The 25,301-nt window shown below is 43.2% G+C and overlaps 1 protein-coding gene across 4 annotated transcripts in view; it reads right to left on the reverse strand.

Annotated features, from left to right (window-relative positions):
• LOC308081210 (uncharacterized protein) overlaps positions 1–21,074 on the reverse strand; it is a 37,656-nt gene extending 16,582 nt beyond the window's left edge. For 3 of the 4 annotated variants that reach the window (XM_080457601.1, XM_080457599.1, XM_080457602.1), the window contains exons 1-2: positions 21,006–21,074; positions 20,843–20,913 (exon numbers count right to left, since the gene is read on the reverse strand). The gene's annotated coding sequence lies outside the window, so the exon portion shown is untranslated. Of the gene's footprint in view, positions 1–12,825; positions 12,863–20,842; positions 20,914–21,005 lie in introns of those variants that run through there. The other variant, XM_080457600.1, reaches the window with a different exon arrangement.
• Positions 21,075–25,301: the final 4,227 nt, after the last annotated feature.

A 25,301-nucleotide genomic window follows, 5' to 3' on the forward strand; every position in this document is an offset into this window, starting at 1 on the left:
CGTCCTAGACTCTTTTCTCTTCGCTAAAACACCCTGGACAACGCTCCACACGTCCTAGACTCTTCTCTCTTTGCTAAAACACCCTGGACAACGCTCCGCACGTCCTAGACTCTTCTCTCTTTGCTAAAACACCCGGGACAACGCTCCACACGTCCTAGACTCTTCTCTCTTTGCTAAAACACCCGGGACAACGCTCCACACGTCCTAGACTCTTCTCTCTTTGCTAAAACACCCGGGACAACGCTCCACACGTCCTAGACTCTTCTCCCTTCTGGCATCCTATAGTGTGTAGTTTCAATGTAGGTTGATGATAGGTTCTTGGTTTACGTACAGTACGTAGTTATTATTGTCTCCGCCAGGCCGACAGGCATGGCGAGAGAGTATGTTTTGCCCCCTGTCCGACCGTACATCTAGGACGTGTAGAGCGTTGGTAAAGAAGAGTCTAGGACATGTGGAGCGTTGGTAAAGAAGAGTCTAGGATGTGTAGAGCGTTGGTAAAGAAGAGTCTAGGACGTGTAGAGCGTTGGTAAAGAAGAGTCTAGGACGTGTAGAGCGTTGGTAAAGAAGAGTCTAGGACGTGTAGAGCGTTGGTAAAGAAGAGTCTAGGACGTGTAGAGCGTTGGTAAAGAAGAGTCTAGGACGTGTAGAGCGTTGGTAAAGAAGAGTCTAGGACGTGTAGAGCGTTGGTAAAGAAGAGTCTAGGACGTGTAGAGCGTTGGTAAAGAAGAGTCTAGGACGTGTAGAGCGTTGGTAAAGAAGAGTCTAGGACATGTGGAGCGTTGGTAAAGAAGAGTCTAGGACATGTGGAGCGTTGGTAAAGAAGAGTCTAGGACGTGTAGAGCGTTGGTAAAGAAGAGTCTAGGACATGTGGAGCGTTGGTAAAGAAGAGTCTAGGACATGTGGAGCGTTGGTAAAGAAGAGTCTAGGACGTGTAGAGCGTTGGTAAAGAAGAGTCTAGGACGTGTAGAGCGTTGGTAAAGAAGAGTCTAGGACGTGTAGAGCGTTGGTAAAGAAGAGTCTAGGACGTGTAGAGCGTTGGTAAAGAAGAGTCTAGGACGTGTGGAGCGTTGTCCAGGGTGTTTTAGCGAAGGTTCTTACAGCTTTATAAAACATCTATCAGGAGACCACAAGGGGAGGTAGATGTATAAAACATCTATAAGGAGACCACAAGGGGATGTAGATGTATAAAACATCTTTAAGGAGACCATAAGGGGAGGTAGATGTTTAAAACATCTATAAGGAGACCATAAGGTGAGGTAGATGTTTAAAACATCTATAAGGAGACCATAAGAGGAGGTTAATGTATAAAACATCTATCAGGAGACCATAAGGGGAGGTAGATGTTTAAAACATCTATAAGGAGACCATAAGGTGAGGTAGATGTATAAAACATCTATCAGGAGACCATAAGGGGAGGTATATGTATAAAACATCTATAAGGAGACCATAAGGGGAGGTATATGTATAAAACATCTATAAGGAGACCATAAGGGGAGGCATTTTCAGGAAATGTAAAAAGAAAAGTACCTGCAGTGTTCTAATGCTGTTTTTTAGTCACAAGATCTTAATGCTTGTCATTGGTTACACACACACACACACACACACACACACACACACACACACACACACACACACACACACACACACACACACACACACACACACACACACACACACTAGAAACAACATGTGTCTCAGAGCTTGAATCCAAACAAGTCCAGAATGTACAGAATGTAAACAACAAATCCACTGCCTGTAATGGAAGACATTGAGCAATATTTTGCAGCTGCTTTGCCTTATATTACACGATGAGGACAACCTCATCATTCTCAAGCCCCCCCCCCCCCCCCTCTGACCACCAGCCTGTGGACATCATGACCTCTGACCTCTGACCACCAGCCTGTGGACATCATGGCCCAAGCTGATAGATATAAAAACAATGAGCTGACACTTATAGCCTAGAATATGTATAATGGCTAGTGACACACACACACACACACACACACACACACACACACACACACACACACACACACACACACACACACACACATACACACACACACACACACACACACACACACACACACACACACACACATTGGCTGTGTGACCATGAGGTTCAAATGTTTGTTGTTGTTTGAAATGTTTGTTCTGATTTGATTATTTTTGTTGGAATATAGATTTATTTTGGATGTAATGCTGCCAAATGACCCTAACCCTGTCCCTATGCAATACACTGACCCTAACCCTGTCCCTATGCAATACACTGACCCTAACCCTGTCCCTATGCAATACACTGACCCTGTCCCTATGCAATACACTGACCCTGTCCCTATACAATACACTGACCCTGTCCCTATGCAATACACTGACCCTAACCCTGTCCCTATGCAATACACTGACCCTGTCCCTATGCAATACACTGACCCTGTCCCTATGCAATACACTAACCCTGTCCCTATGCAATACACTGACCCTGTCCCTATGCAATACACTGACCCTGTCCTTATGCAATACACTGACCCTGTCCCTATGCAATACACTGACCCTGTCCCTATGCAATACACTGACCCTGTCCCTATGCAATACACTGACCCTGTCCCTATGCAATACACTAACCCTGTCCCTATGCAATACACTGACCCTGTCCTTATGCAATACACTGACCCTGTCCCTATGCAATACACTGACCCTGTCCCTATACAATACACTGACCCTGTCCTTATGCAATACACTGACCCTGTCCCTATGCAATACACTAACCCTGTCCCTATGCAATACACTGACCCTGTCCTTATGCAATACACTAACCCTGTCCCTATGCAATACACTGACCCTGTCCCTATGCAATACACTGACCCTGTCCCTATGCAATACACTAACCCTGTCCCTATGCAATACACTGACCCTGTCCCTATGCAATACACTGACCCTGTCCTTATGCAATACACTAACCCTGTCCCTATGCAATACACTGACCCTGTCCTTATGCAATACACTAACCCTGTCCCTATGCAATACACTGACCCTGTCCCTATGCAATACACTAACCCTGTCCCTATGCAATACACTAACCCTGTCCCTATGCAATACACTGACCCTGTCCCTATGCAATACACTGACCCTGTCCCTATGCAATACACTGACCCTGTCCCTATGCAATACACTGACCCTGTCCCTATGCAATACACTGACCCTGTCCCTATGCAATACACTGACCCTAACCCTATACAATACACTGACCCTGTCCCTATGCAATACACTGACCCTGTCCCTATGCAATACACTGACCCTAACCCTATACAATACACTGACCCTGTCCCTATGCAATACACTGACCCTGTCCCTATACAATACACTGACCCTGTCCTTATGCAATACACTGACCCTGTCCCTATGCAATACACTGACCCTAACCCTATACAATACACTGACCCTGTCCCTATGCAATACACTGACCCTGTCCTTATGCAATACACTAACCCTGTCCCTATGCAATACACTGACCCTGTCCCTATGCAATACACTAACCCTGTCCCTATGCAATACACTGACCCTGTCCTTATGCAATACACTAACCCTGTCCCTATGCAATACACTGACCCTGTCCCTATGCAATACACTAACCCTGTCCCTATGCAATACACTGACCCTGTCCTTATGCAATACACTAACCCTGTCCCTATGCAATACACTGACCCTGTCCCTATGCAATACACTAACCCTGTCCCTATGCAATACACTAACCCTGTCCCTATGCAATACACTGACCCTGTCCCTATGCAATACACTGACCCTGTCCCTATGCAATACACTGACCCTGTCCCTATGCAATACACTGACCCTGTCCCTATGCAATACACTGACCCTGTCCCTATGCAATACACTGACCCTGTCCCTATGCAATACACTAACCCTGTCCCTATGCAATACACTGACCCTGTCCCTATGCAATACACTGACCCTGTCCCTATGCAATACACTGACCCTGTCCCTATGCAATACACTGACCCTGTCCCTATGCAATACACTAACCCTGTCCCTATGCAATACACTAACCCTGTCCCTATGCAATACACTGACCCTGTCCCTATGCAATACACTGACCCTGTCCCTATGCAATACACTGACCCTGTCCCTATGCAATACACTAACCCTGTCCCTATGCAATACACTGACCCTGTCCTTATGCAATACACTAACCCTGTCCCTATGCAATACACTGACCCTGTCCCTATGCAATACACTAACCCTGTCCCTATGCAATACACTAACCCTGTCCCTATGCAATACACTGACCCTGTCCCTATGCAATACACTGACCCTGTCCCTATGCAATACACTGACCCTGTCCCTATGCAATACACTGACCCTGTCCCTATGCAATACACTGACCCTGTCCCTATGCAATACACTAACCCTGTCCCTATGCAATACACTGACCCTGTCCCTATGCAATACACTGACCCTGTCCCTATGCAATACACTGACCCTGTCCCTATGCAATACACTGACCCTGTCCCTATGCAATACACTGACCCTGTCCCTATGCAATACACTAACCCTGACCCTATGCAATACACTAACCCTGTCCCTATGCAATACACTGACCCTGTCCCTATGCAATACACTAACCCTGACCCTATGCAATACACTAACCCTGTCCCTATGCAATACACTGACCCTGTCCCTATGCAATACACTGACCCTGTCCCTATGCAATACACTGACCCTGTCCCTATGCAATACACTGACCCTGTCCCTATGCAATACACTGACCCTGTCCTTATGCAATACACTGACCCTGTCCCTATGCAATACACTGACCCTGTCCCTATACAATACACTGACCCTGTCCTTATGCAATACACTGACCCTGTCCCTATGCAATACACTGACCCTGTCCCTATACAATACACTGACCCTGTCCTTATGCAATACACTGACCCTGTCCCTATGCAATACACTGACCCTGTCCCTATGCAATACACTGACCCTAACCCTGTCCCTATACAATACACTGACCCTGTCCTTATGCAATACACTGACCCTAACCCTGTCCCTATGCAATACACTGACCCTAACCCTGTCCCTATACAATACACTGACCCTGTCCCTATACAATACACTGACCCTGTCCTTATGCAATACACTGACCCTGTCCCTATGCAATACACTGACCCTAACCCTGTCCCTATACAATACACTGACCCTGTCCCTATACAATACACTGACCCTGTCCCTATGCAATACACTGACCCTGTCCCTATGCAATACACTGACCCTAACCCTGTCCCTATACAATACACTAACCCTGTCCCTATGCAATACACTGACCCTGTCCCTATGCAATACACTGACCCTGTCCCTATGCAATACACTGACCCTAACCCTGTCCCTATGCAATACACTGACCCTGTCCCTATGCAATACACTGACCCTAACCCTGTCCCTATGCAATACACTGACCCTGTCCCTATACAATACACTGACCCTGTCCTTATGCAATACACTAACCCTGTCCCTATGCAATACACTGACCCTGTCCCTATGCAATACACTGACCCTGTCCCTATACAATACACTGACCCTGTCCCTATGCAATACACTGACCCTGTCCCTATACAATACACTGACCCTGTCCTTATGCAATACACTGACCCTGTCCCTATGCAATACACTGACCCTGTCCCTATGCAATACACTGACCCTGTCCCTATGCAATACACTGACCCTGTCCCTATGTAATACACTGACCCTGTCCCTATGCAATACACTGACCCTAACCCTGTCCCTATGCAATACACTGACCCTAACCCTGTCCCTATGCAATACACTGACCCTAACCCTGTCCCTATGCAATACACTGACCCTAACCCTGTCCCTATGCAATACACTGACCCTGTCCCTATGCAATACACTGACCCTGTCCCTATGCAATACACTGACCCTGTCCCTATGCAATACACTGACCCTGTCCCTATGCAATACACTGACCCTGTCCCTATGTAATACACTGACCCTGTCCCTATGCAATACACTGACCCTAACCCTGTCCCTATGCAATACACTGACCCTGTCCCTATGCAATACACTGACCCTGTCCCTATGCAATACACTGACCCTAACCCTGTCCCTATGCAATACACTGACCCTGTCCCTATGCAATACACTGACCCTGTCCCTATGCAATACACTGACCCTGTCCCTATGCAATACACTGACCCTAACCCTGTCCCTATGCAATACACTGACCCTAACCCTGTCCCTATGCAATACACTGACCCTGTCCCTATGCAATACACTGACCCTGTCCCTATGCAATACACTGACCCTAACCCTGTCCCTATGCAATACACTGACCCTGTCCCTATGCAATACACTGACCCTGTCCCTATGCAATACACTGACCCTGTCCCTATGCAATACACTGACCCTGTCCCTATGCAATACACTAACCCTGTCCCTATGCAATACACTGACCCTGTCCCTATGCAATACACTGACCCTGTCCCTATGCAATACACTGACCCTGTCCCTATGCAATACACTAACCCTGTCCCTATGCAATACACTGACCCTGTCCCTATGCAATACACTGACCCTGTCCCTATGCAATACACTGACCCTGTCCTTATGCAATACACTGACCCTGTCCCTATGCAATACACTGACCCTGTCCCTATGCAATACACTGACCCTGTCCCTATGCAATACACTAACCCTGTCCCTATGCAATACACTGACCCTGTCCCTATGCAATACACTGACCCTGTCCCTATGCAATACACTGACCCTGTCCCTATGCAATACACTGACCCTGTCCTTATGCAATACACTGACCCTGTCCCTATGCAATACACTAACCCTGTCCCTATGCAATACACTGACCCTGTCCTTATGCAATACACTGAACCTGTCCCTATGCAATACACTGACCCTGTCCCTATGCAATACACTGACCCTGTCCTTATGCAATACACTGACCCTGTCCCTATGCAATACACTGACCCTGTCCTTATGCAATACACTGACCCTGTCCCTATGCAATACACTAACCCTGTCCCTATGCAATACACTGACCCTGTCCTTATGCAATACACTGAACCTGTCCCTATGCAATACACTGACCCTGTCCCTATGCAATACACTGACCCTGTCCCTATGCAATACACTAACCCTGTCCCTATGCAATACACTGACCCTGTCCCTATGCAATACACTGACCCTGTCCCTATGCAATACACTGACCCTGTCCCTATGCAATACACTAACCCTGTCCCTATGCAATACACTGACCCTAACCCTGTCCCTATGCAATACACTGACCCTGTCCCTATGCAATACACTGACCCTGTCCCTATGCAATACACTAACCCTGTCCCTATGCAATACACTGACCCTGTCCCTATGCAATACACTGACCCTGTCCCTATGCAATACACTGACCCTGTCCCTATGCAATACACTGACCCTGTCCCTATGCAATACACTGACCCTGTCCCTATGCAATACACTGACCCTGTCCTTATGCAATACACTGACCCTAACCCTGTCCCTATGCAATACACTGACCCTGTCCCTATGCAATACACTGACCCTAACCCTGTCCCTATGCAATACACTAACCCTAACCCTGTCCCTATGCAATACACTGACCCTAACCCTGTCCCTATGCAATACACTGACCCTGTCCCTATGCAATACACTAACCCTAACCCTGTCCTTATGCAATACACTAACCCTAACCCTGTCCCTATGCAATACACTGACCCTAACCCTGTCCCTATGCAATACACTAACCCTAACCCTGTCCCTATGCAATACACTGACCCTAACCCTGTCCTTATGCAATACACTGACCCTGTCCCTATGCAATACACTAACCCTGTCCCTATGCAATACACTGACCCTGTCCCTATGCAATACACTAACCCTAACCCTGTCCTTATGCAATACACTGACCCTAACCCTGTCCCTATGCAATACACTGACCCTGTCCCTATGCAATACACTAACCCTAACCCTGTCCCTATGCAATACACTGACCCTGTCCTTATGCAATACACTGACCCTGTCCCTATGCAATACACTGACCCTGTCCTTATGCAATACACTGACCCTGTCCCTATGCAATACACTGACCCTGTCCCTATGCAATACACTGACCCTGTCCTTATGCAATACACTGACCCTGTCCCTATGCAATACACTGACCCTGTCCTTATGCAATACACTGACCCTGTCCCTATGCAATACACTGACCCTGTCCTTATGCAATACACTGACCCTGTCCCTATGCAATACACTGGACACCTACTGTAACTGAGAACAGAATTTCTCCCATGGGATCAAATAGGTCTAATTATTATTGAATGTGATGGAGGACAGTCTCAACCAAGACATGAGCACCATATAGCCTACTAGTAAAAGTACCTACAGTTAATGTCTACAGTAAAAGTACCTACAGTTAATGTCTACAGTAAAAGTACCTACAGTTAATGTCTACAGTAAAAGTACCTACAGTTAATGTCTACAGTAAAAGTACCTACAGTTAATGTCTACAGTAAAAGTACCTACAGTTAATAGTTACTCTAAAAACCAGTGGGTTATTTCATCTACCCAACCATGGAGTTATGAAATGTTTAACCCCTTCTGGGTTATTTATATGGTATTGGGTTATTTTTGTACCCAACATGTATATTATTTGTTTACCCAATAGAGCACGAAGTCCTGACATCACTGCCAGTAAAGGGCGCTTTTCCGCAGGTTTGTGGCTTTACTTTTTGTATTGTTATCCTCATTGGGGAATCTTAGATCACATCATAAGAACTGTGTTCCAAAAATAAACACACCACCCTGGTTTTACTCATATGATATGAAGCATCGACTGAAGGTGTAAATGTACACATTTACCCAAAGAGTAACACAATATAAACACTAGAAATGACTAAACGACCCAAAGACTACATTTCCCATAAACGCGGCTGCTGTAGGGACAGTGATATCAGACCCGGAAGTAATAGTTCTTAAGACTTTTAAGGCAGAATTAATTTCATTTTTGCCAGAAACAGGCTGTATCAAATATGAATGAATATCATAAACGATGCAGAGCCACCCCCCTGACAGAATCGCCAGGGTGGTGTGTTTATGTTTGGAACACAGTTCTTATATGACGTGATCTAAGATTCCCAAATGGGGATTTCAACACAAAAAATAAAGCCACGAACCCATGGAACAGCGCCCTCTAGTGGCAGTGACGTCACACTTCGGTGCTATTTTCTAACCCTAGGGTTAGAAATTCCTCCAAAAAGAGATGTACGAAATGGGAGGAGAGGAGACAAAACCTGTTACGTTCTTGTGTTCAGCAATACATGCTTGCAGGTAGAGGCTTGTGGACTTGATCCTTTTCTTTTCTCTTTCTTCTGCTGCTCCTCCTGTTCTATTCTCTTTCTTCTTCTTCTGCTCCTCCTGTTCTATTCTCTTTCTTCTTCTTCTGCTCCTCCTGTTCTATTCTCTTTCTTCTTCTTCTGCTCCTCCTGTTCTATTCTCTTTCTCATTGACTCAGAGTAGAGTTCTATCTGGATAGTAGATAGTAGTGTATTTAGAGTAGAGTAGTTAGAGTAGAGTAGTCAGAGTAGAGTAGTCAGAGTAGAGTAGTCAGAGTAGAGTAGAGTAGAGATGGAGTAGAGTAGAGATAGTAGATGGTATAGTATATATATTGTAGTAGATGGTAGAGTAGATTCTGGATTTGTGAATTGTGTTCATGTTCAGAATACTATATTGTGGACTTGATCCTTTCTTTTCTTTTTCTTCTGCTGCTCTAAGGCTCAGAGTAGAGTTCTATCTGGTTAAATCAAATGGATTTTTGAAGTGTGTGTGTGTGTGTGTGTGTGTGTGTGTGTGTGTGTGTGTGTGTGTGTGTGTGTGTGTGTGTGTGTGTGTGTGTGTGTGTGTGTGTGTGTGTGTGTGTGTGTGTATGCGCTACCTACTTTTCATCCAAAATGTTACCTCATGCTCAAACAAAGTATTTTATGAGCAGGTTATGTGCCAAGTGAGTATATTATATATGAATATATTATATATATATTATATATATATATATATATATATATATATATATATATATATATATATATATATATATATATATATTATATATTATAATATATATATATATATATATATATATATATATATATATATATATATATAATATATATATATATATACACACGAGTGAAAGAGCTAAATGGTGGATACTTGAAGATAATTTGTTAAAATGTTTATTTGCACATCTTAGTTTCCTGTAGTTGAAGGAGCAGTACATGTAGTTTCCTGTAGTTGGGATCACCTAAAGGAGCAGTACATGTGTGTGATCATGTTGGAGGATTATCTTAATTACATAGCCAGTATGAAACAGTCATATATTATAGGGGCGGCCATAGCTGAGTGGTTAGTTAGCCTGCCTAGGGAGCCAGAGGCCCTGGTTGCCCCAGGTTTGATTCCAGGCCAGGCCAGCATATGTGTCGATGAAATGAAAATTTTCCCTGAGCAAGACTCTTAACCCCTAATTGCTCACAGGTTCTCCTTGGAAACAAGACCTCATGAACGACTTGTTAAAAGGAATTATCCTTATCCTTATATTTACTGTTTTTCATCATGTCTGACACAAACATGCCCTTTAGATGCTGCTTGGGTTAGGGCGAGTGCCAGATGCACATTTTTATTAATTGCCTATGTTAAGAGAAAAAAAGGTAATCTGTGGTGAGGGTGGGATACCCTTATTGGGAATGTCAAGCCTTTTTGGGAATACCCGATTCTACAAATGTCTTCTAAATCAGTTTTCTGAAAAAAACGTATGTTGCTATTAGTGGTTCTCAAACCTTTTCATGTCAAGGACCCCCAAAAATATGTGTTTAGCCGTGGACCCCAATCTCAAAATATGTTGTTCCAGGGACCCCCAGAAGAAAATAATTAGAGTAAAAAAAACGAGGTTTTTAAGAAATGGCAGATCTACAAGCTCAGAGCGTGGCATGAGCTTGTAGATCTGCTAGGATGCTGTTAGGACGTGTTTGTTCTAATGTGTGTTGTTTACAGGCTAACCATACATGCATAAATGTTCAGTTGTATTGTTAAGAAAGTTTTGCACTTCATTGAACTGAATCTTTTGCACTTTATTGTCAATTGTTATAACAATACAATATTTTTCTAAGATTCTAACATTGTTTAAAAGTGTTTATTGCATATTATATTATTTGCATGACCAAATATAGGATGTATTTTAACTGGGTTTGTAATTTAACTGTTTAAGAGACATGGGTATTTCATTAAAAATAATTTTACAGATTTGACATTTGGTTTTGGGAAAACCATCACAGATCCCCAAGATATAGCCCAAAAGTTCAAAGAGAGATGGAAGTCCCCTGGACTATAGTGATGGTTGTGATAACTGTGAATGCCCTGCCCCACAGGAGGTACTGGACATCAATATGTGATAACTGTGAATGCCCTGCCCCACAGGAGGTACTGGACATCAATATATGATAACTGTGAATGCCCTGCCCCACAGGAGGTACTGGACATCATAGATAAGCTGAAACCAACTGCAGCCGGCCATGATGAAATCAGAACTTCACTTATTAAGGAGGTAAAAAAACTATCATAGACCCACTAACTGTTATCTGTACAATCTCACTGAAAACTGGTACCAAGTGACCTAAAAATAGCTAAAGTCGTCCCTTTTTTTAAATCAGAGGATCACAACCACTTATCGCCCTATATCAATATAGTCTTTTTCAAAAATCCTAGAAAAAAATGTTTACAAAAGAATCCTCCAACATATAAACTCATATAATATACTTTATAATCGTCAATATGGCTTCCGTAAAAAACACTCGGCTTACATGGCTTTACTTGAATATCAAATGCACTAGATAACAAGGAATATGCGCTGGGACTTTTTCTAGACCTTTCCCAGGCTTTTGACGCGGTCAATTATAATATACTGCTGTTTGGTGGTCCTGTCTTCACTGACAGACAGTCAAAAATACTTCATTATCCAGAGCAATATTATCATGTGGAGTGGCGCAAGGATCGATTCTTGGCCCACTGCTATTTCTAATTTATATAAACGATCTACCGGCAGCCTCAAATACTTAGTTTTCAATCCTATTTGCCGACGACACAAGTGTCTCCTTTCATCCTTTACCACAAAAAAAACTATTCTCTCATCAATGAAGATAATCAAGGTTTGCAAATACTCTCCAAATGGTTCCAACTTAATAAACTGTCATTAAACATAAAGAAAACTACATTTATAATATTTTTTAGCAGGAAGAAATTCAACCCAGAGGAAGCTAAGCTCAGTATTGAGGGTATGGACATAAGTAGAGTAGCCTCCACCCCATTCTTGGGAATAATGATTGATGAAAAATACAGCTGGAAAGAACACATGGACCAGAACCCTAACCCTAACCCTAACCCTAACCCTAACCCTAAAGAACACATGGACCAGGTAACAAAAAAGGTTTCAGAATCAGTGAGGATTATTAGAAAAATCAGCCCAGTCTTAAACAGAGACTGTCTAAAAACCCTTTACTACAGCCTAATATATCCTTACCTTAACCTACTGTAATATTGTGTAGGCTAGTAGTCTAGAAACTATCCTTCTTCTATTCATAAATGATATATACTATGAAAAAGGTTTGTCAGATTAGCAACAAATTCCAGTCCACTGGACCTGTCCTCACCTCTGTTTTCAATATAAATGTACTCCAAACATGTCTATTCACCTATCAAACTAAATACCAGTACACCCACCTCCCAGATCATTTCAAACTGTATTTTGTGGTAAATTGATACACATTTATGGACTTACAGAGCCCAATTTGAACACAAACACACAGAGATAAGTTTGGATACTGAGTGGTCTACAGAGTGGTTGCCCTAACACTAGATGTCCAGTTCAAAGGATAATTCCCAGAGGGCATCTGACCTTAGCTGACCTCTAGGATCTGGGGGTGTTGTTCTTCTGCACAATGGACACACACACTCACACTCACACTCACACACACACACACACACACACACACACACACACACACACACACACACACACACACACACACACACACACACACACACACACACACGTGTATGTATATCCTGTATATGAATACAAAACATGTTGTGTAAATCAAATAAATCAAATAATAAATCAGATCAGATCTGCTGGGTTAAAATGGAGAACCCATTATATATATATATATATATATATATATATATATATATATATATATATATATATATATATATATATATATATATATATATATATATAATATTGAACTACTGCTGGGCTGGTCCACTATTGATCCTGGCGTTGGGTTAAATTACAACCCTAATTGAGTTGTTTTTAACCCAGCATGTTTTAGTTAATCTCTACAGTATGTATTTTAAATACATTAATTACCAGCTATGAATCATTACTATAAATGGGTTTTGAACTAGGTCAGTGCTGTGCTGACCTTTGTGTACACACACACACACGCCAGTGTGTCTATTTTAAAGCATGCAGGGTGTCTGGGTTTATGAGGCTGAACTCCTACAGTCCATAAACAGTACAGTAGGCCAGAGGGTCTCAACGTGTGGTCCAGGGACCCCCAGGGGTCCTGGAAGGGGTCCAAGTGGTCCCCGAACAATCAAAATATCAAAGTATCAAAGTATCAGATATCTGATTAAAAATAACGGACAATCATTTTTAAGGCATGAATTGACAAGCAGGTGCATAAACGTTGCAGCCAATAACAACTTGACCTCAAAAAACCTTAGACAGGCCACCCCCCCTCCCCTCTTTTCTTTACCCCATATATATATATATATATATATATATATATATATATATATATATATATATATATATATATATATATATATATATATATATATATATATATATTGTGGTGTCTGACCCCAACCCGGCACAGAGAACAGAAACAGTTCAGGCATTAAAGCTCAATTTATTGAAGGAAAACTTAACAGGTCATGGGGCATGCATCTCAGGCAAAAACAAACGTAGGTTCTTCCCACATCAGGGGTTAGCAGGGTTTAAGGTGAAGCAGTGCAGGCTTCATGAGCGCTCGTACATTGCCTACAAAACAAAATAAATATAACATGAGCCTTGTATTCAAACATAGCATTGATCTCTAATAACACTGAGAAATGAGTGGAGTGTATCGCTTACCGCCGGACTGTGTTTCCCCAGGAGAGTCAGGAGTGAGTGAGCCTGAGTGAGCTGCTTTTGTAAACTCAGCCCAGCTGCCTTCTGATTGCCCAGCACACAGGTGTCATCATTTCCAACTGATTGAGGATGCAGAGTGGCACGTACCGCCCCTCAACCAGTTGCCCTAGGCAACGGGTCTGAGGTGCTGGACTCTAGGCTCCTCACTCACTCCTCCCTTAGTGGCCATCCACTTCAGCGGGGCGTGGTCAGTGATAAGGGTGAACTCTCGACCCCAGAGATAGTATCGAAGGTGGTGAATGGCCCATATCACTGAAAGGCCCTCCTTCTCCACCGTTGCATAATTCCTCTCATGTTTTAACAGTTTTCTACTGATGAACGTCACCGGGTGTTCGTCCCTGTCGATAACCTGGGTCAGGACGGCTCCCAGACCCGTCCCGGACGCGTCCGTGTGGAGAATGAAGGGCTTCTTAAAATCAGGGGCCACCAGCAATGGCTCCTCACAGAGGGCCCTCTTTAGCGTCTGGAAGGCCCGCTCACTTTCCTCTGTCCATTTCACATGGTTTGGCAACTTCTGTCGGGTTAAGTCATACAGGGTTAGGAGCGCTCTGTCCATCAGGCGCTGGAATGTAGCGGGGGCTCCGTGGACACCAAATGGGAGGGCCGTGTATTGGAAGAGACCGTCTGGGGTGGTGAAAGCCGTCTTTGATTCGGACCTCTCGGTCAGGGGCACCGGCCAATAGCCTTTGGTCAGGCCTAAGGTGCTGACGAATCGGGCGGGGTCTAACCGCTCGATCAACTCGTCCACCCGGGGCATGGGGTAGGCATCGAAGACGGAGACCTCATTGAGTTTGCGAAAGTCATTACAGAACCCTAGTGAGCCGTCTGGTTTCGGCACAATCACTATTGGGCTGGACCACGGGCTGAAGGACTCTTCCATGACGCCTAGCTGCAGCATCATCTTGACCTCCTCTCTGAACGCTTCCCTTCCGGCCTCCGGGATGCGGTAGGGCGTTGCCTCACCACCTCCCCTGGTGAGGTTTGGATATCATGCTGGATGACACTGGTTCGGCCGGGGAGGTCGGATAAAACATCCCCGCTCCGACCCAGCATCTCCTTGATGTCCTGGAGTTGTGCGGGTGCGAGGTCCTCTCCTATGATGACTGGGGGTGGGGCCTGGGGAGAAACGGACGTTAACAGGGCCGAGGAGGGCAGAGGTCCAGCCGGGGTCCATTTTTTAAGAATATTTACATGGTACAACTGATGACCTTTTCGCCCGGCTGGCTTACCCTGTAGTTGACGGGCCCACCTTCTCCACGATTTCATAAGGTCCCTGCCACTTAGCGAGGAACTTACACTCACTGCTAGGCACTAGAACCAGGACCTTCTCCCCCACTTGGAATTCCCGGACGCGACATGGGCCGGAAAGCCGAACATGCGGCCCTGGGAGTTGGGCGGCGACTTTGGCGTCGTCCTCGTCGGGGTGGCCCTGTACGCAAGCCGGGCAACCAGTACCTGTCGAAGATGACGCAGTCAGTCCCGATCAGTAGTGGTACCGGGAGGTTCGGGACGACGCCAACTGGAACGACAGGGTCACCTCTGGGAGTCTCGGAGCTCGCTGCAGACGGCATGGACACGTCTCTGTCTCCATCTGGGCAGGCCCATGAGATGTGGTCTGCCTGACCACAGACGTAGCACCTCCTCTGGGGCTGGGACGCCCGAGGTGCTCTCTCAGTCTGTGGCTGTGGAGGGGTCGGCGTTCCTCTCCGACGATCTCGGCTAGGTCACTCTTCCTGGGCGGGTTTCTGCGTCTCCATCCTTGTTGTCCTCAGCATTTCCGAGCTAACCTGGTAGTTCTCGAGCAGGGCCACGGGGTCATCTACCGAGGCAGGACTAACTTGGGACGCGTACTTACGAGCCTCCGGCGGCAATGAGCGGTCTTTCAAGCCACGGGGCTCCCCCGCACTGGTGAGCCAACCGCGAGTGAGCCGCGTTAGGGCCGCGACCTGCGGCCGTGGGGGCTGGGCTGCACACTAGTTCTAATTGTGAAAGCGCTGAGCCCTGGCAGGCAGGCTGTAGCCCTGGCAGGCAGGCTGTAGCCCTGGCTGGAGAATATGGCAGCCTTTAGCTTATTGTAGTCTCGGGCGTCGGCCAGGGAGAGATCGCAGCAGACGCGCTGGGCTTCTCCCGTCAGAAACGGGGCGATAATGCTGGCCCAGTCTACTGCTGGCCAATACTCCCGAGCAGCCGTCCGTTCAAACAGCTCGAGGTAGGCTTTGATGTCATCTTCAGGGCTTAATTTGGTCAGCACGTCACTTGGAGGGCGGGGAGCCGTAGCGTCCTTATCTATTTTTCAAAAAATAGCTGATCTACAAGCTCACAGTGACTCGTGTTGCATGGTGTTGTGAGTTTGTAGATCAGCTATTTTCACAATTTTTGCCCCTTTCTTATATTATTTGACAATTTGGCCAGTTTGTATAGTATAGTTTATAGATTACTTTTGATGCAGTAATGATTCATATTCATTTATTTTCTATTCTTAAATTTTTTTCTTATTTTCGTCTGAGAAGTCCTTAAATTGTCACTTTACTGTCTGTACCTGGGGACCCCTCCAAAATCATTTGGGGACCCCCTGGAGGTCCCGACCCACAGGTTGAGAACCACTGCCTTAGGGCAGTCTTAACAAGGTGAGAGTCTGACTGGAACTACAGGAAACATGGGGGCTGTAGTCCATTGTAGTCCATTGTAGTCCATTGTAGTCCATTGTAGTCCAGGAAGAACTGACATTGTGTATGATGATGTCACCCAAATCATGTTCATAATATGAAAACACAAAAAAAGCAGAAAACACTCCAACATGTTTATCATGTTTATCATGTTTAAACACTCCAACATGTTTATCATGTTTATCATGTTTAAACACTCCAACATGTTTATCATATTTAAACACTCCAACATGTTTATCATGTTTATCATGTTTAAACACTCCAACATGTTTATCATGTTTAAACACTCCAACATGTTTATCATGTTTATCATGTTTAAACACTCCAACATGTTTATCATGTTTATCATGTTTAAACACTCCAACATGTTTATCATGTGTATCATGTTTTAAACACACATTAAAATAGGGTTTTAGTGCAAAATTGGCAACCTTGACCTTATATTGAGTCATTTAGCTAGGAACCGTGTGTGTGTGTGTGTGTGTGTGTGTGTGTGTGTGTGTGTGTGTGTGTGTGTGTGTGTGTGTGTGTGTGTGTGTGTGTGTGTGTGTGTGTGTGTGTGTGTGTGTGTGTGTGTGCGCTTTTGTGTGTGTATGTGTGTGTGAATCATGAACACTTGTAAGACATCATACAGCATCTGAAATCCTATTCTTGTTGCCTTGATATCCTGATATCCTGCCAACAGGCCTTTTCAAAAAGACATTCAAATTGCATGGCCTCAGATCTAATACAGACCAGGTGTCAACACAGGCCCTGAAAACAGCCATTAAGCCACTCTTAAAAAAAAATAATTTAGACACATCACTATTAAACAATTATAGGCCCATATCAAACCTCCCGTTTCTAAGAAAATCATTGAAAAAGCTGTATTTCAATAACTGAACAGCTTCTTAACACTAAACAATGGCCTTGATATCTTCCAGTCAGGTTTTCTACCACAGCACAGAGACTGCTTCTACTTAAATAAAGACACTAGATCTCACTGCTGCATTCGACACGGTCGACCATAATATCTTACTACAGACTGAAACGTTCTGGCACAGTTCTATACTGGTTTGAATCACATTTAGAGAACAGAGACTATTTTGTATCTTTCGTTAATTACACATCTGTGCGGACAGAAATCACAGGCGGAGTTCCGCAAGGATCCATTCTAGGGACCCTACTGTTCAATATCTACGTACATGCTCCCACTAGCTCAGATTATGCAAAACAACAAAATAAGCTACCATAGTCATGCAGACTATCCAGAGGACTATGGTCAATACAAGCACTGAGTAAATGCATTGAACAAATCAACAACTGGATGTGCGTGGAATCTTTGGAGCCAAGGAAGACAGATTAAAAGTCAGCGCCCAACTCTAATCACTATTAAAAACCTCTGCATGGCCACGTCAAAAACCTTGATGTAGTCATGGACTCAGAAATACATTTAAACAGCTACAAAAACCTCAAAAATATAGCACGGGTTAAAGGACTTATGTCTCAGCAGGATCTAGAAAAACTTGTCCATGCATTCATCTACAGTAGAGTAGCCAACTGTAACTGTGTCTTTATATATATATAACAATGATTACTATCACAATATAGATCTATTTAACACTATTACTGAACAAACACTCTATAGCAATGATTACTATCACACTATAGAGCTATTTAACACTGTTACTGAACAAAAACTCTATAGTAATGATTATTATCACAATATAGATCTATTTAACACTGTTACTGAACAAACACTCTATAGCAATGATTACTATCACAATATAGAGCTATTTAACACTGTTACTGAACAAACACTCTATAGTAATGATTACTATCACAATATAGATCTATTTAACACTGTTACTGAACAAACACTCTATAGTAATGATTACTATCACAATATAGATCTATTTAACACTGTTACTGAACAAACACTCTATAGTAATGATTACTATCACAATATAGATCTATTTAAAACTGTTACTGTTACTATTTTTGTGTTGAGTTTGTAGCCAGCAGTAGTTGACAGTAACTAAGTACTTGAGTTACTTGAGTATAATACTTTTTTCCCCACCACTGGTCAGTCAGTACTTTAAAGTATAAATACTCTAGAGTTGAAGCACTCAGTAGTTGAGTGTATAAATATGCTAGCAGATGCTGTGGGAAAGTACCGGTGGCGTTGCTAAGCGGATCAGGTTCTGTTGAGACACTCAGCCAACACATTCTTCTGTCTGAGATCCACTCCAGGTCTTTACTCAGCCTTTGGTACTCAGTACTTTAGTACTTTTACTCAGCCAACACATTCCTCTGTCTGAGATCCACTCCAGGTCTTTACTCAGCCTTTAGTACTCAGTACTTTAGTACTTTTACTCAGCCAACACATTCCTCTGTCTGAGATCCACTCCAGGTCTTACATGATACACAGTGGTGGGAAAAGTATACACGTTTTACTTAAGTAAAAGTATCAATACTGCAATGTAGAATTACTCTGTTACAAGTAGAATTCCTGAAAAAAGTACTCATTGTGCAGAATATCCCATTTCACAAGTTAAAAAACATCTTTTGAAAATAGCCGATTAACAATATGCATTGTGAGCTTGTAGATCTGCTATTTTCAAATGGCCGAAATGTATATAGGCTAGGGCTGAAGTGGTTAATGTATGTTTTGTAATAATAATCTAAATCTACAAAGTAACTAGTAACTAACGTTTTCATATAATTGTAATGGAGTAAAAGTACAATATCTTCCTCTGAGATGTAGTGGAGTAGAAGTAAAAGTACTGACAATTTTAAATACTGAAGTGAGTTAGAAAACAAAAACAAATTGTAAGTACAGTACTTGAGTACATGTACTTAGTTACTTTACACTACTGCAGTGATGTGGAGCCAAAGCATTCTTTAAGATACAGTAAAGTCTGGTTATGATCCTAGATGATGTCATATTATTATTATATCTCTCTCTAGATGATGTCATATTATTATTATCTCTCTCTCTGGATTAACAGCGTCTGATTGTAATCGTAAACAAAGTCAAAGTAAATACCAGTTGTGGAAGAAGTACTCAGATATTTTACTTAAGTAAAAGTAGCAATACCACAATATAAAAATAGCATAAAATAGGGCTGAAGTGGTTAATGATTGTTTCATAATATAATGCAATTTATATCTGCAAAGTAACTAGTAACTAAAGTTTTCAAATAATTGTAGTGGAGTAAAAGTACAATATTTGCCTCTGAGATGTAGTGGAGTAGAAGTAAAAGTACTGACAATTGGAAATACTCAGGTAAAGTCCAAATACCTCAAAATTGTACTTAGTACAATACTTGAGTAAATGTACTTAGTTACTTTACCACTGGTAAATACCCACATATTCAGAAATACAATTCACTATAAGTATGTTTTCTTTGTTTTCATGTCAATGCATTAAAACATAATAAAACAATAAATAAAGATATTTGATCTACAAGCTCACTGACAGTCACTTGGAACACCAGCTGGTTCTCAGAATAATAATAATCATAGATCTACAAGCTCACTGAACACCAGCTGGTTTTACGCCCATATTTGGACATGTATGAGTGTGACATCATCAGTGAACCGGTGTGATGTCATCACATGAGTCACTGGTTTTCAACTTGAGGTCCGGGGGACCCCAGGCGGTCCTTGATGGGTTCCAGGGGGTCCCCGGAGTTATAGGAACCACATGGACCCTTACAGGTCTGTAACTCTGAGAGTGTACAAAGGGTCCATTTGGTTCCATTTGTACACTCTCAAAGTTACATGAACACAGCCTACATGAGGGTCCCAACGACTAATAAAACAAACAAAGAAACAAAACAATGGGATCAGATTTGAACCCTGGACATTAAAAAGGTTCAGAACTCACCTTGTTGTGACTGAAGCTTCTGCCATGTTGAACCCTTTAATCCTTAGTAGAATATTGATCCCTGAAGACGCCTGTTGATAGAAACCACCTGTTGTTAGATATAAAGATCCACACTCTGATAAAACAAGGTTGTTTAAACAGAAAGAATTAATAAAAAACTCACTGTTTTAAAGGTTCAAATGTTTCACTTTGTTGAGTCAAACTCTGAACGCCCTGAACGCTCTGAGACACAAATAACCTGTGTGTGTGTGTGTGTGTGTGTGTGTGTGTTTGTGTGTGTGTGTGTGTGTGTGTGTGTGTGTGTGTGTGTGTGTGTGTGTGTGTGTGTGTGTGTGTGTGTGTGTGTGTGTGTGAGAGAGTGTGAGAGTGTGTGTGTGTGTGTGTGTGTGTGTGTGTGTGTGTGTGTGTGTGTGTGTGTGTGTGTGTGTGTGTGTGTGTGTGTGTGTGTGTGTGTGTGTGTGTGTGTGTGTGTGTGTGTGTGTGTGTGTGTGTGTGTGGTGTCCAGTAGCAGCCGGGCAGTAAAACATGTAAGGGACTGTCTATCATTGGTCTATTTCTGTCTCCAAGGCTCAGAGACCCCCAGCGGAGCTGGCGGTGTGTGTGTGTGTGAGAGAGAGAGAGAGAGAGAGAGAGAGAGAGAGAGAGAGAGAGAGAGAGAGAGAGAGAGAGAGAGAGAGAGAGAGAGAGAGAGAGAGAGAGAGAGAGAGAGAGAGAGAGAGAGAGAGAGAGAGAGAGAGAGAGAGAGAGAGAGAGACAGTGTGGGTGAGAGAGTATGAGAAATAGAGAGAGAGAGAGAGAGAGAGAGAGAGTGTGTGTGTGCTGTAAAATCCAATAGCTATCTAGACTTAGATAAATGAGTTAGCTTTACTCATTTGTTACAATACTAGGTTTAATCAAGTAATCTGTACTAAAACATACAATTTACTTATTGTTTTGAGTCAAGATATCTTTGTTTACTTGCCCAGAGCGAGTAACATTTAATTGCACTTGTGTTTTAGAACACTTTATATTAGTAAACTTCACATGTACTAATTAAAAGTACTGTATTCAAAATTATACTTGAGTAAAAGTACAAAAGTAATGGCATTATAATATAAAATGTATATACTAAAAGTACAAATTATACAGAATGTCCAATTTCACACGTTTTGAAAATAGCAGATCTACAAGCTGACAATCATTGTGAGCTTGTAGATCGGCTATTTTTGAATAGACAAAGTATAACAAAGGTCCTTTTGTACCATATGTTTTGTGATAATAATCAACATCTTCAAAGTAATTAGTGATAGTGATTAATATTATTTATTTATTATATGTATTTTAGAACACTTACCAAGAGCGAGTAAACATTAATTGCACTGTGGTTTAAGTATTGTTTACTTATTATTTGTATTTTAGAACACTTTATATTGATCAGTAACGTCACTTGAGCTGGGCGTGGCTTAATATGAGCATAATGCACCGCGCAAGTGACTCACTCAGCAATCAGCAACAGCTTGGTTGAAAGTTTGTTTGGAAAAAACACGTTTTAATTTCTTTAATTTAAGTCATTTGGTCAATAAGGTAACTAAGTGTTATCAAGTGTGAATGTGTGTATCTAGTGTGTATATAGTGTTATCTAGTGTGACTGTGTGTATCTGACTGACTGCTGCCATTATGAGTTGGTTGCTGGTTTGAAACAACACGGACATGTTATAAAAGTTACTACTTGCTGAGACCATTTCTTTAAGCCCTAAAATAGCTTTGGCACTTTCTCCATTACAACCCGTACATCTACATAAACGTTCATATTTCAAATATAAAGTGCTGACCCCATGGCCACGGATGTTACAATTTGAATCGGGTGCGTCTAAGTACCTGTATATTCCGTATTGTTCAATAAAAAGCATTTTAATCGGATCGCCGGCCATTTTCTCCTAAAGTGATAATGTATCAATAGTTCAATACACCTCCCAACCGATAGGGTCACGTAGTCGAAAGCTTATGGAGACAATTCGGACAAAATGGCCACCGATCGGATTAAAATGCTCTTTATTGAACAATACGGAATATAAGGGTACTCAGACCCACCCGATTCAACTTGTTACATCCATGGCCGTGGGTTCAGCACTTTATATTTGATAATCTGAACGTTTATGAAGACGTACGGGTTGTAGATGGAGAAAGTGGCAAAACCAGGTGGAACCATGGCTAAGACCATTTGAGAGACTATACGCTGCTCAAGGGAGAGAGAGACGGCCACTAGGAAGAATGTTTGTTACCAAGTTGCTTATTTGTAACCTAAAATGTTTTCAGATACATATTTTAGTGTGCTGATTAAGTTTACAATGAGTATTACATGGAGCAAGTGAGAGGAACATTGATATGTGGTCTAACGTTGCAGATAAGCTTAAGGGCTTGGTTTAAGTGTTGTATACAGTTTTGTGACCTTGCACAGGTATAGGCATTGATTGATTGATGTACTTTATTTAGTAAGACATGAGAACATCAGTACATGGAAGTACAAATTCACAATACAAGGTCTACTAAACTGGAAGACTCATTAAGCACTGAGCTTGTTTAAGATGAGATCCCCATGCACACAAATCATGATGACATATAAGAGACAGACAGATATACACACTACTATACATATAAGAGACAGACAGATATACACACTACTATACAGAACGTCATACAATCAGCTTACAGGTTACTTACTGGTATGAAGAGTGAAAAATATGTACAAGAGAAGAACAAAAAAAGGGGAGGGGGGGTTGGGGGGGTAGGTTAAGACTTAGACAGGGGCCATTTTCTAATTGCAGCCTCCTGATGTCAGGAACTGGTGTGGTAGGACCCAAAAGCAGGAACTCAGACAAAGCAGATGAGGATCTCAAACATAACTTTACTAGTAGGAATAGTGCAGGTTTAAACAACCAATACAGAACTCATAACATACACTAAACATGACGATAAGGAACCTGACAAACAACTTATGACCCAGCACTGAACACACACAGAAACACAGTCTTTATAGTCACAGCAGCTCGTCAGCAAACCAGGCTCAGCTGATCCTCACAGGTGATGGCATTCAGGGCAATCAGACTCATGGAGCAGAGCAAGGGAGGGGCAGAGGCACACTCAGAGGCAAACAGTCACATGGGCCCACTGTAGAGGCTGTGATCGTGACAGTACGTCCCCTCTATGGGACGGCTACCAGACGTACCTCCAGGCCAATCGGGACAGGCCTCAGAATGACGGGAGTGGGATGCGGAGACCCTCGGGCAGGCAGGGTAGGGTAGACACAAACAGCGAGGCAGGGAAAGGGGCTGAAACCCCCCGGAGCTTTCTTCCACTGCCAGCCATAGGACATAGAGATGGAGTCCAAAAGGCAGGGGAAAGGGGCTAAAACCCCCCGGAGCTGTCTTCCACTGCCAATGGGGGACGGGATCCGAAGGACAGGGAAAAAGTGGCCAGCAAGGGCTCTGGCACGGGTCATCATGACGATACTCAACGTGGAGCAGAGGGCACATGCAGGTCAGTCAGGGCAGGAGGGTAGGGCAGGGTCTCCAGGTCAGATGAAGGCCAAGGTGTGTTTAGTTCAGCACTGGGAGTTCCGCTGGGTCCAAGTATGGCTGGGTTATACTGTCAGGAACTGGTGTGGTAGGACCCAAAAGCAGGAACTCAGACAAAGCAGATGAGGATCTCAAACATAACTTTACTAGTAGGAATAGTGCAGGTTTAAACAACCAATACAGAACTCATAACATACACTAAACATGACGATAAGGAACCTGACAAACAACTTATGACCCAGCACTGAACACACACAGAAACACAGTCTTTATACACAGCAGCTCGTCAGCAAACCAGGCTCAGCTGATCCTCACAGGTGATGGCATTCAGGGAAATCAGACTCATGGAGCAGAGCAAGGGAGGGGCAGAGGCACACTCAGAGGCAAACAGTCACATGGGCCCACTGTAGAGGCTGTGATCGTGACACCTGAAGGTTTGTCTTTAGGACAGTTTTGAAAGTGAGTAGGGTTTTACACTCCTTTACTCCTTTTGGTAGGGCATTCCACATTTTTCATGAATAGCATGAGAACGAGTTCATTCCCTTTGTTGAGACAAATCTGGGTTGAACATGATTTGTGGAGCTGCCTCTGGTGTTATGATCATGGACTTTGTTAACATTTTGGAAGTATTTTGACAAATACAGGGGGATCCCAATGTAGTGGTGTATCTTGAAGACCAGGCCCATAGCAAGTTGCTGTACTCTGTCTTCCAACCCTAAGCCATCCAACCCTAGCAAAGTGAGCAGGGGTTAGATGGGTTTAGATGAGCAGGGGTTAGATGGGTTTTGTGATTGAGGCCAAGAAGTAGCCTTACTAGTTTGTTTTGGGATGTTTGGAGCATGGTGTTTGGCCCTTGCATTTGGATACATTGTTGGTCCTGGGAGGGGTGGTATTTAACCTTCTGT

The sequence above is a fragment of the Gymnoscopelus braueri genome, assembly GCF_963280865.1.
Source record: "Gymnoscopelus braueri genome assembly, contig: SCAFFOLD_58, whole genome shotgun sequence".
In the NCBI taxonomy this organism is placed as follows: Eukaryota; Metazoa; Chordata; class Actinopteri; order Myctophiformes; family Myctophidae; genus Gymnoscopelus; species Gymnoscopelus braueri.